The following is a 12034-nucleotide window of genomic DNA, read 5'->3' as shown; positions in this document are numbered from 1 at the left end:
TGGACTGGCTATATTAACTGTGTATATTGGGGAGTTGTGAACAGTGAAAGTAAAGAACTGTGAAACACAACTGTGCACCTGTCGGCTACACCATTTACAGTAGTCAATATTGAACTTCCACACTCTCAGTTTTTCAGCCAGTATCATAACACAGTACATCGACACTGAGGACCATCAACAAAGAAATAAAGCAGATGAACGTCACATGCTCTCCTCCATGCTGTCACTCTGCCACACCCAGTACCTGACGCCCTCATCTCCATCACTGTCAATGCAAGCAATACATCAATAGGTGCAGTTTTGTAACAGCACATTGGTGATACTACTGAAACCCTCCAATCTTTCTCCAAAAACTCTTTTTTGCACAGTGCAAGTGATCTACATTTGACTATGTACTCCTTATTTTCTACAAGGTGGTCAGACATTTTCACAATGACATTGATGGGCATGAGTTTACTATCTTTACCAACCATTGCCACTTGCAGATACCATACTCAATTTGGGCAAAGATGTCCCTGCCTGACATGTGCAGGATATGGACCTAATCAGCCAATATTCGACAGACGTACACTATATGCATTGTTCTGACAACATTGTCACCTATAACCTGTCCTGGATGAACTTGTATCATGTCCACCAGTGACATGAGCAAGTTGGCCTGCCTGCAAACCAATGACACTGAGTTAGCAGACATGCTATAGGACACAAAATGTTCTCTGACTCTTGAGTCACGTCAACTGTTTGGCTCCACCACCCCCATTGTGTACAGCACTTCAATGGGTACTCTCCGACCAGTGGTACCCTCCCCACTCTGACAAGTGGTTTTCAACCCCCTACACTCACCAAGGCATCAAGGCCACAACTAATCTGGTTACTGAATGATTAATCTGGCTGGGCTTAAGAACAATTGTGATTGTGTGGGAACCTGTGTACCTTTCCAGAGAAGTAAAGATGCACAACATGCACAGCCTCCTCTAGGACAGTTCAGCATCCCCAAATGGTTCCTCCATCATGTACATATCAATACTGTTGGTTCCCTCCCTCCCTCCCAGTGTTTTCAGTATATACTCTCACTCAACAACCAGGTCATAAGGTGGGTTGAAGCCGTCCCTCTATCTGGTATTACAGCAGACTCAGGTGCTCATGCCTTTGTCAACTCCTGGTATCATTTTGGTTGCCTTTCATCTGTAACCACCAACAATGGCGAGCAATTTGAATCCTCACTGTTCTACAAATTGTCAGCTGTGCAGTTCCACATCATCTCCTATACCCACAGAGCAACAGTCTCATGGTGTGTTGGCACCACACCCTAAGGCAGCACTCATGTGTCACAGCAGTTGCTGGTCAAACACACTACCATGGATGCTCTTGGCAATATGCACCACTGACAAACAGTGCTTACGAGTTTCATTTGCTGACAACCTCTACAGTGAACCACTAATGGTCCCAGCCAAGTTCATCACACACACCCACTTCCCTTCCCACTCTAGTCAATAACGTACGTGAACATATTACACATGATCATACTCCTCCATCAAAATTGGATTTAATATCATGAGTCTTCATTCATAAAGCTCTCACATCCTACAGTTATCAATTATGTTATCCTTTGATACCTCTGTCCGTGCATCACCCCCCCCCCCATTTCCCCCATCTTCCATACCCAGGTCCTAGATCCTCACAAAGTCCTTGACTGTGAACAGAACACATTGGACATCCTACTAAATTGCAAACACCAAGCAGTCTCAATAAATTGAGTAAAGCCAGCTTGACCAGGGGTAGATGATCTACAGCTCTCTGTTCCCACAGCTTTGCTGGCTACAGTAGATGCTGCTCCTCCATGAGACACACTTGGAGTGCACAATGACACCACCTCCCAGTGTAATACCCCTCACCCCTCTCCAGACTTGTTTGCCCCCTCTTGATACGGCGTTTAGTGTAGAAGTCACAGATTTCAATCTGGATAACCTCTCCATGTAGGTTTGAGACAGAAATGTCTTCGTTTTCACTGGCCTTCTGCCAACACAATCCAATTCCTCAACAACACACATACACCTGTTGAAATACTTTGAGTTCCCACCATATGCCATGCAGGACCTCACAGTGGCCAGAATCTCAGACCATGGCATCCTCTACATTGTTGTGCCTCTCCATCCACAAATCATGGACCTATCTCACTTAACAAACATCACTGCTCCCTGCTTGGGATGACAACTCCGCCCACCTATATGGCTTCAAGATTTCACTGTGGACAGCATCTCTGTTCCTTCTCCATGCTCTTCACTATTTGGAGAGGGCTCTGTGGTGACTATTGACCAAAAGACACATCGTGTTTGAGTTTGACTTGAAGAATCTTTGGCTGAGGATCTTTGATATGTTTGTCTTTGTGCGGTTGTGCTTTTAATGTCATGCTTTGTGTGTATGTGTTACAGTTACTTAATAAAAGTGTTCTTCAATGTATGTTGTGTTGGTGATTGTTATTCGTTTGCCATAAAACTCAAGGAACAGAACTGCCACATGTCCATTACAAATCTTCATAAAATGTAAATCATCTGGTGTTTTAGTATGATAAGGCTGAAGTATAATGCAGTGTTTTTTATTATTAACACTTTTTATTTTATTGTTCACTCGTCACAAACTTCACATATTTCGAAGGATCTATTAGTCAAATTAATTGATGAAATGATTTTCACTTTTAATAATAGAGACAAATTTAAATGAAATTATGTTCTTTATGAATGAAAAATTCCTAGAAATTTAATAGGAACAAAAGACATTTATATAGCTATGAAATAAATTAAATAATTATCAAAATATTTCATGTTGCAAGCTTTACAGAAATTAAATTTTTAAACTAATCATATATAAGTGGCAATATCATGGAAGAAGAGTTGCTACTCACCATATAGCAGAGAAGCTGAATCACAGATAGGCACAAAAAAAGACTTTCAATCAATGCTTTCAGCCAAACAGGCTTCATCAGGACAGACAACATGCACACACAAACACACATACTCAAGTAAACGCAACTCACACACACATTATCACAGCCTCTGGGTACCAAGGCTAGACTGTGAGCAGCCATGCATGATGAGAGAAGCAAACTGGGTGGTGGGTGTAAAGAGGAGGCTGTGGTGGGGAAGGTAGGAATAACAGGGCAGGGGTATGAGGCAGTAAAGTGCTGTTTGTGGAAGCATACAGGGACAAGGTGGGGATAGGAAAGGGCAGCTTGGTACAACCAGGAGTCTAGATGAGGGTAGGGGTCAGGAAATGGGGGCACGGTGGGAGGAGGGCGGGGGCGGGGGTGGGGGGGGGGGGAGGATAGCAGGAAAGAAGAGAGGCAAAAAGACAGAGTATGTTAGTGGAACAGAGGGCTCCATAGTGCTGGAATGGGTACAGGGAAGGTGATAGGTGGGCTACCTATCCCTTTCCCTGTTCCCATTCCAGTGCTACACAGCCCTCTATTCCACTAATGCTCCAACAGTCTTTTTACATCTCCCCCCCCCCCCCCCTTACTGTCCGACTAACCTCCCGACTGCACCTGGCTGCCCTATCCTCTCCCCACATTGTCCCTGTATGCTCCTTCAAGAAGCACTTTACCATCCCCCACCCTCACCCTGCTACTCATCTATCCCTTCCACTCCACTCACGAGTCTCCTCATTACCCCCAACACCCTGACTGCTTCTCCCATCAAGCACTGCTGCTTGCAGTTTGGCCTTGGCAGCCTGACACTGTGCTCATGTGTGTGAGAGTTGTGTTTGCTTGAAAGTGTGTTATTTTTGTGTGTGTGTGTGTGTGTGTGTGTGTGTGTGTGTGTGTGTGTGTGTGTGTGTGTGTGTGTGTTTTTTGTCTTTTATGATGACAGTCTTTTTGTAGTTGCTATCTGCAACTCAGGGTCTCCATTATATGGTGAGTAGTAGTTTTCCTTTTCATAATATTGTCATTATTCCATCCTGTATTTTCCATATATTAGTGGCATTTGTTATAATTATAGCACATCAATCTCAAGAAGAGAAAACAAAATCAAGATTGTGTTTTGTACTTTACTCTGAACGTCATAAGATAATTAATTTTCATGACACAACAATTATTACAAAGAATGAAAATATTATTATGTAATAGGCAAACTTTGAAACACACAGAACTCTGACAACATACCACTATATTGTGTTGTTGTTGTTGTTGTTGTTGTTGTCTTCAGTCCTGAGACTGGTTTGATGCAGCTCTCCATGCTATCCTATCCTGTGCAAGCTTCTTCATCTCCCAGTATTTACTGCAACCTACATCCTTCTGAATCTGCTTAGCGTATTCGTCTCTTGGTCTGCCTCTACGATTTTTACCCTCCACGCTGCCCTCCAGTGCTAAATTTGTGATCCTGTCATGCCTCAGAACATGTCCTACCAACCGGTCCCTTCTTCTTGTCAAGTTGTGCCACAAACTCCTCTTCTCCCCAATGCTATTCAGTACCTCCTCATTAGTTATGTGATCTACCCATCTAATCTTCAGCATTCTTCTGTAGCACCACATTTCGGAAGCTTCTATTCTCTTCTTGTCCAAACTAGTTATCGTCCATGTCTCACTTCCATACATGGCTACACTCCATACAAATACTTTCAGAAACGACTTCCTGACACTTAAATCTATACTCGATGTTAACAAATTTCTCTTCTTCAGAAACGCTTTCCTTGCCTTCCCAGTCTACATTTTATATCCTGTCTACTTCGACCATCATCAGTTGTTTTGCTCCCCAAATAACAAAACTCCTTTACTACTTTAAGTGTCTGATTTCCTAATCTAATTCCCTCAGTATCACCCAACTTATTTCGACTACATTCCATTATCCTCGATTTTCTTTTGTTGATGTTCATCAAAATATCCTCCTTTCAAGACACTGTCCATTCCGTTCAACTGCTCTTCCAAGTTCTTTATGTCCCTGACAGAATTACAATGTCATCAGCAAACCTCAAAATTTTTATTTCTTCTCCACGGATTTTAATACCTACTCCGAAATTTTCTTTTGTTTCCTTTACTTCTTGCTCAATATACAGATTGAAAAACATTGGGGACAGGCTACAACCCTGTCTCACTCCCTTCCCAACCGCTGTGTCCCTTTCATGCTCCTCGACTCTTATAACTGCCATCTGGTTTCTGTACAAATTGTAAATAGCATTTCGCTCCCTGTATTTTACCCCTGCCATCTTTAGTATTCCAGTCAACATTGTTGAAAGCTTTCTCTAAGTCTACAAATGCTAGAAACATAGGTTTGCCCTTCCTTAATCTATATTCTAAGATAAGTCATAGGGTCAGTATTGCCTCACGTGTTCCAACATTTCTACGGAATCCAAACTGATCTTCCCCAAGGTTGGCTTCTACCAGTTTTTCCATTCCTCTGTAAAGAATTCGCATTAGTACTTTGCAGCTGTGACTTATTAAACTGATAGTTCGGTAATTTTCACATCTGTCAACACATGCTTTCTTTGGGATTGGAATTATTATATTCTCCTTGAAGTCTGAGGGTATTTCACCTGTCTCATACATCTTGCTCACCAGATGGTAGACTTTTGTCAGGACTGGCTCACTCAAGGCCGTCAGTAGTTCCAATGGAATGTTGTCTACTCCTAGGGCCTTGTTTTTACTCAGGTCTTTCAGTGCTCTGTCAAACTCTTCACGCAGTATCGTATCTCCCATTTCATCTTCATCTACATCCTCTTTAATTTCCATAATATTGTGTAACTAAAGAAAAACATGAATCTCGTATTTTATGGCCAAAAATCAAAATAAACATTACTAAAAATATAGAAGCTACCATAATACTTGGTTTCTTATAACTGTTTAATTTGAGGCTTTTCTCCAATACCCATTTCCTTGATATTCTTTATACATGCATGTTTTAATTATTATTCTTTCTGCCAATTTGTGCTGTATTGGTCGTTTTGGAGATGGTTTCAGCTATTGTGTCACTGTTTTATATTGTTTTAATTTTGCAGTTATTGATAGGTTTTTGTGTTGTATATGATTCAGTAAGCCTAATTTTATTTGCTTTGTTCAGATTCTTAATTGTATTTTCCTATTTCACAGTTTTATAAATACAGTCAACTTTTTATTTTCATTTGAAATCATAAAAGAATTCTGCTAAATGGCGATAGAACATTCACTTGTTGCATTCACATTGTGCTTCAACATTCTTCTTTACTCTTCAATCTTTCTTTTTCTTCTTGATCTTACCCTTTTTCTGTTCTTTGTTTTATCTTTTTCCTCTTGTCTTTCATCCAGCACTTTTTTCATTTCTTAGCAACAATTTTTAATTGATGCTGTTTTTAATGTGACTGCAACCACTGTAAATGTGTGCTTGCATATCTACTGTCTGTCAGGTGTATCCTCTGTCTGTCAGTTTAGATAGGGGTGTGTGTGTGTGTGTGTGTGTGTGTGTGTGTGTGTGTGTGTGTGTGTGTGTGTGTGTGCACGCGCGCGCGCCTGCAAGGGGAGGGGGAGAATGGTGAAAGAGAGAGATTATTTTCTACTAGGAAATGAACAGAAATTTAAAATCACATTATGATGTGCCACACTTGATACATCTGCATAAGAGTAGTTGCCTATCCTCAGTTTTGTCCATTTCTTAGTTACTGTATTTTGTTACGTGAATTTGCTTTATGTATTCCACGTTATGTTAATGTGCTATTTTATTCACTTATTGGAATTTAATTTGTACCTAAAATGCGTTGATGTAATTGTTTAAATGAAATGTATTCTAATATTGCAAATGTTTTAAAGGTGACATTCATCAATGAAGACACTGAAGAATATGAATTTCATGAGCTACTTATTCGTGCTGTTAGATGTGGACCTTTGCAATGTATAAATATGACGACCTGTGTTCGTCAATCTACAACTAACCACATCATGCTACAAAATCCAACCACAAACAACATAACATATACAGCTTCTTGCACTGCATCTGATGTGTTCTTCACTTCACCATGTATTGTACCAAGCAACTCTGAGGTATAACTTGTAGTTCCTTCAAAATGATGTATACATTTCTCATTATTGCTTCACATAGTATGAGATAGTAGTAGTAGTAGTAGTAGTAGTAGTAGTAGTAGCTTTATTCATCCATAGATCTCTTTTTACAAGGATATAGGACATGTCAAAGTATTTACAAGTTTATGAATATAATAGAGGGAAACATTCCACGTGGGAAAAATATATCTAAAAACAAAGAAGATGTGACTTACCAAACGAAAGCGCTGGCAGGTTGATAGACACACAAACAAACACAAACATACACACAAAATTCAAGCTTTCGCAACCAACGGTTGCTTCATCAGGAAAGAGGGAAGGAGAGGGAAAGACGAAAGGATGTGGGTTTTAAGGGAGAGGGTAAGGAGTCATTCCAATCCCGGGAGCAGGAAGACTTACCTTAGGGGGAAAACAGGACAGGTATACACTTGCATACACACACATATCCATCCGCACATACAACACACAAGCAGACATTTGTAATGGCAAAGAGTTTGGGCAGAGATGTCCAAACTCTTCTTTTATATGAATAATATGTAACTAAAAGACACTGCATGTTACACACTAATGTTAGGATTCTAAGGGCATAACATGCTGATGACATTCTGTTTGCAAGTACCTTTGCATGTTCACACAACTTCAACTGAGAATCAGTATTCATTCCTAGAAATTTTGCATTTGTTGCACAGTTTATGGAGGTACCATCTTCATTTAATTTAACATTGTCATTTTTCTTCTTCAGACTGAAATTCATGGCATTAGTTTTCTTTATGTTCAGTGTCGCTTTGTTGCTTATTGTGCAATCATTAACTTCCCTGAGAGTTTCATTTGCTTTCTTGGCAAGGAGTTCTGTTGTTTTCTCAGTGACTTTAAATATGTCTGCTTGTGTCTGTATGTGTGGATGGATATGTGTGTGTGTGCGAGTGTATACCTGTCCTTTTTTCCCCCTAAGGTAAGTCTTTCCGCTCCCGGGATTGGAATGACTCCTTACCCTCTCCCTTAAAACCCACTTCCTTTCGTCTTCCCCTCTCCTTCCCTCTTTCCTGATGAGGCAACAGTTTGTTGCGAAAGCTTGAATTTTGTGTGTATGTTTGTGTTTGTTTGTGTGTCTATCGACCTGCCAGCGCTTTTGTTCGGTAAGTCGCCTCATCTTTGTTTTTATATATAATTTTTCCCACGTGGAATGTTTCCTTCCATTATATTGACTATAATATTGCTGTCATCAGCGAAGAGAATTTTTTCACCATGAGTAACACTACGGGGAAAGTCATTGATGTATATCAGGAACAGTATTGTTCCTAAAAGGGTACCTTTCAGAACTCCTATATTAATGTATTTTGATTCTCATAAGTGTTTAACTAAATATTTAGATCTATTTGAAGTATGTGCTGTCTCTACTCTTTGTGCCCTATCTGTTAAGTATGATCGAAACCAGTCATTAGCTACCCCTCTTATTCCTAATGCTTCTAATTTATTTCATAGAATCTTGTTGTCGACTGTATCAAACACCTTAGAAAGATCCAAAAATATGCCTGTGACACGCTCATCTTTATCAAGAGCATCAAGTACAATGTTTGTAAATTCTACTGTGGCTGACTCCGTATTTTTGACACTTCGGAAACCAAACTGTAATTTGCTTAAAAGATTGTATTTATTCAGATAATTCATTAATCTGTCTTTCATAATTGCTTCTATTATTTTTGAGAATGCTGACAGCAGGGAAATGGGCCAGTAATTTTCTATGTCATCTGCATTACCTTTCTTAAGCAAAGGTACAACTCTTGCCTGTTTTAACTCTTCTGGAAATGACCCTGATGTGAGTGATTCATATATTTTATTTGTTAAGAGGCCTTTACGTTTTTTTTTCAGTACACCCATTGGTACTTTATCTAAGCCTACTGACAGTTTTATTGACTTCATTCTCTGTGGTTGGAAGTAACATCGTTGTATTTAGTGCAACATTATTTAAAGGTGTTATATTTGTTTTGGGGAATTTTTGCTGTAACTTCTCTGCAATATTTGAAAAATGCTCATTTACATAGTTTGCTAAGTGTTGTGGATCATTTATTACCACATCCCCATCCCTCAGCAGTATGTTGTTCTGTGTTTGTTTCTCTCTCCCCATTTCCTTTTTTATAACATCTCAGACTGCTTTGCTTTTATTCTCTGCATTATATATTATTTTGTCATTAAATGACTTTTTTGCAGCAATCAGCACCTTCCTATAGATCTTTTTGTATGTATTATAGAAATTTAAGAATTGTGGATCACTGCAAATCTTTTTCGTGGAACTGAGGTGTTTAAGTGTTTGGGACGACTTCTTAATACCTACTGTTATCCATCTATTTTTGTGAGATGTTGATACAGACATGCATACTTTTGGAAATACCTTTTCAAGGTTTAATTTAAACAATGTGGAGAATTTAGAGAATTTCATATTCACATTGGTTTCCTTGTACACTTCATCCCAGCTTTGTTTTTCTAGTTCTTTTGAAAAATCTTATGTTTTGATTTCTGATAGATGTCATTTGTAGGCTTTTAGTTTAGGAATAATTCAATGCCTGATTTTACCATTGTTATTTGGCAGAGATGGTTGAATAGTCCAAGATCTTTTACAGGCACATCACATTTTTCCCTGTCCATATTTGTGGCCACATGGTCAATTACTGTTGCACTATTGACCAATAGGGACATGCAAAAACTTTGAATGATGTTTATGAAGGTGCTCCTGGATTCATTTATGATATTAGTGGTGATATTAATGTACCCACACAGAATTATGTTAACCTTTGTACTTGAGACTTTATATAGAACTTCTGTTAATTTATTGAAAAAAGTGTCCACACAGCCACTGGAAGATCTATACACAAACAAAATGATTGATTTCTTGGTGATATCAAGCCCTGTTAATTCAATAGCTGATATTTCAAAGTGTTTGTCTTCACTTACTGTACTGAGGTCATGTCTCGATTTGAACTGTGTTCCTTTTATGATATAAATGCATGATCCTCCACCCCATGAAGAAGCCTACAGTAAGAGTTTGCCTTTTCATACAATGATGATACTACATGTTGGATTTCTTGTCTCTACACCAGTGCTCCGTAATACAAACTACTGTGCAGTTCAAAGATTAGAGCTCAACTTCTAATAGTTGTATTTTATTTTTTATTGATTTCATGTTATGATGGAGGATTGTTAAGTCTGTGAAATGCTTCATGTTACTCTTTCCAATGGTTCGTTTTTCTTTGTGACATCTTGTATATGTGATATTTGAAGTGTTAAAATCTGTTTTGTGAGTGATTGTTTCAGTATTTTTTAAACTGCTGGAGATACTCTTTAGGCAGAGGAACCTGTTGTCTCTATTTGTCCTAAAAATGATCTAGTTATCCTACCTATTGTACTGTTACCTTTATTATCTTCTCCTCATTAGCTATTGAAACAACCTCGCTTTGTAATGTAATTTTAATTTTCACCCAAAGCACATTTAACCATCGCCGAAAAATACACGTCTTTCGTATCAAGACAAAAGAGAGAGAGAGAGAGAGAGAGAGAGAGAGAGAGAGAGAGAGACCTCCATTAGTTCTTAAAAACAAAAACCTACGCAAAAGTAAAAAAAAAAAGAACAAAATTATTTATAAAATCGGTCGCTGGCGCAGCGCTCTTCTGCGTGCGCGATCGTAAATTATAACTTTGTATTGGCAGAGGCGCGGAAGTCAAAGTACCATTACAATGCCTCCTCTACTGACACGCTCCGCAAGCGAGCGTGGCAGTATAGAAAATTTACATAGATACATATATATATGAGAAAATAAGAAATTTACATATTACAAAAAATATTTCTGAGCACAATGCTCTTTGCATATCAGTCTTTGTATACAGTCTTTTTGGTGTGTATCTTCTTTAGGAGTCGTAACATTAATGTCTTTGAATTGCAGCGTATTATCGTTGCTTAGCACAGCGTTTGAATTCAGTTCACATGATTCGTGTTTACAATGGAATTAATTCGAACAATAAATGTTTCTATTATATTGCTCCAATGTCTTTAAACGTAGTATCAGATTCTGAGTGTGTGTGTACTGCCTGGTTCTCTTGTGTGTGACTTGAAGAAAATCCAAAGTTTGTTCAATGTGTCAACACGAAATTGTGATCTCCAGCAGTCGAATTTTGGTGGCGTCTATCGGGGTATAAATGGTCAATGAGGGCACAGGAAACACCTCACTGCCTACGACAGGTGATGAGCTTGTCTTTTACACCAACCTGAAGACCTGCCGGCTTCCACAACACCATACACTTCAAAGCATATTGACACTACGTAAATATTGCTTGACCAGTGTTCCATCACGTTGGTTTCTTCTTTGCATTTTCAGTTCCATTTATATGAATCATGTGCTACATGCACAAGTCCTTTGCAGCTCATTAACATCTCCTTAAAATACATTTCTTGATATAGTAAGTACATAAATATACTAATATTTACAATTAATCATTTCATGAGATAGTTACATTGTTGTCACATAGTACGATAACAGTCGCGACACTCACTGCTGTAAAAGTTGTTGCCGTTTGACAGATGGAGCGACACTAGCGCTCAGAGCGGCAGGTAAGGTGAACGTCAGACGCGTCGTAAGCATAATGTTTGTTTGCATCCATTTCCTACGTAATTTCCGAATTATTAGAGTTAGTTTCTTGCCTCCAAGAGTTTGTGTAGCATCAGAAGGCATATATGTTTCTAAAAATGATTCTAAAATAAGCGCAAGTATAGACAAAAACCATGAATAGAGTGGCAAGCTACAGCACATTCGTGAAGAAACACTTATGACATTGGACAGAATTGCAGCTTACCACGTTGATATCAAAAGAATATAAACACACAGATTCACATGTAAGAAGCACAGACATGTACTTCTACATGCAAAAGTGTTGGACAGCTCGTTTATCGTTCTGTAGGCCTACTGTGTTTGTCATTGTCACTTGTTTCCACGACCTTCATCTTTATATTATTCTAAGTGGGAC

The 12034-nt window shown here is 38.9% G+C and overlaps 1 protein-coding gene across 1 annotated transcript in view; it reads left to right on the top strand.

Moving 5' to 3' along the window:
- The first annotated feature begins 11233 nt into the window (after positions 1-11233).
- The window catches only part of LOC126481517 (hydrocephalus-inducing protein-like), a 62449-nt gene continuing 61648 nt past the window's right edge, over positions 11234-12034 (top strand). Inside the window, exon 1 of the mRNA XM_050105315.1 lies at positions 11234-11252. The gene's annotated coding sequence lies outside the window, so the exon portion shown is untranslated. The remainder of the gene's footprint in view (positions 11253-12034) is intronic.

Source organism: Schistocerca serialis, chromosome 5, assembly GCF_023864345.2.
Source record: "Schistocerca serialis cubense isolate TAMUIC-IGC-003099 chromosome 5, iqSchSeri2.2, whole genome shotgun sequence".
NCBI lineage: Eukaryota > Metazoa > Arthropoda > Insecta > Orthoptera > Acrididae > Schistocerca > Schistocerca serialis.
The sequence above is the reverse complement of the archived record's forward strand: the minus strand, read 5'-3'. Positions and strand labels throughout refer to the sequence as shown.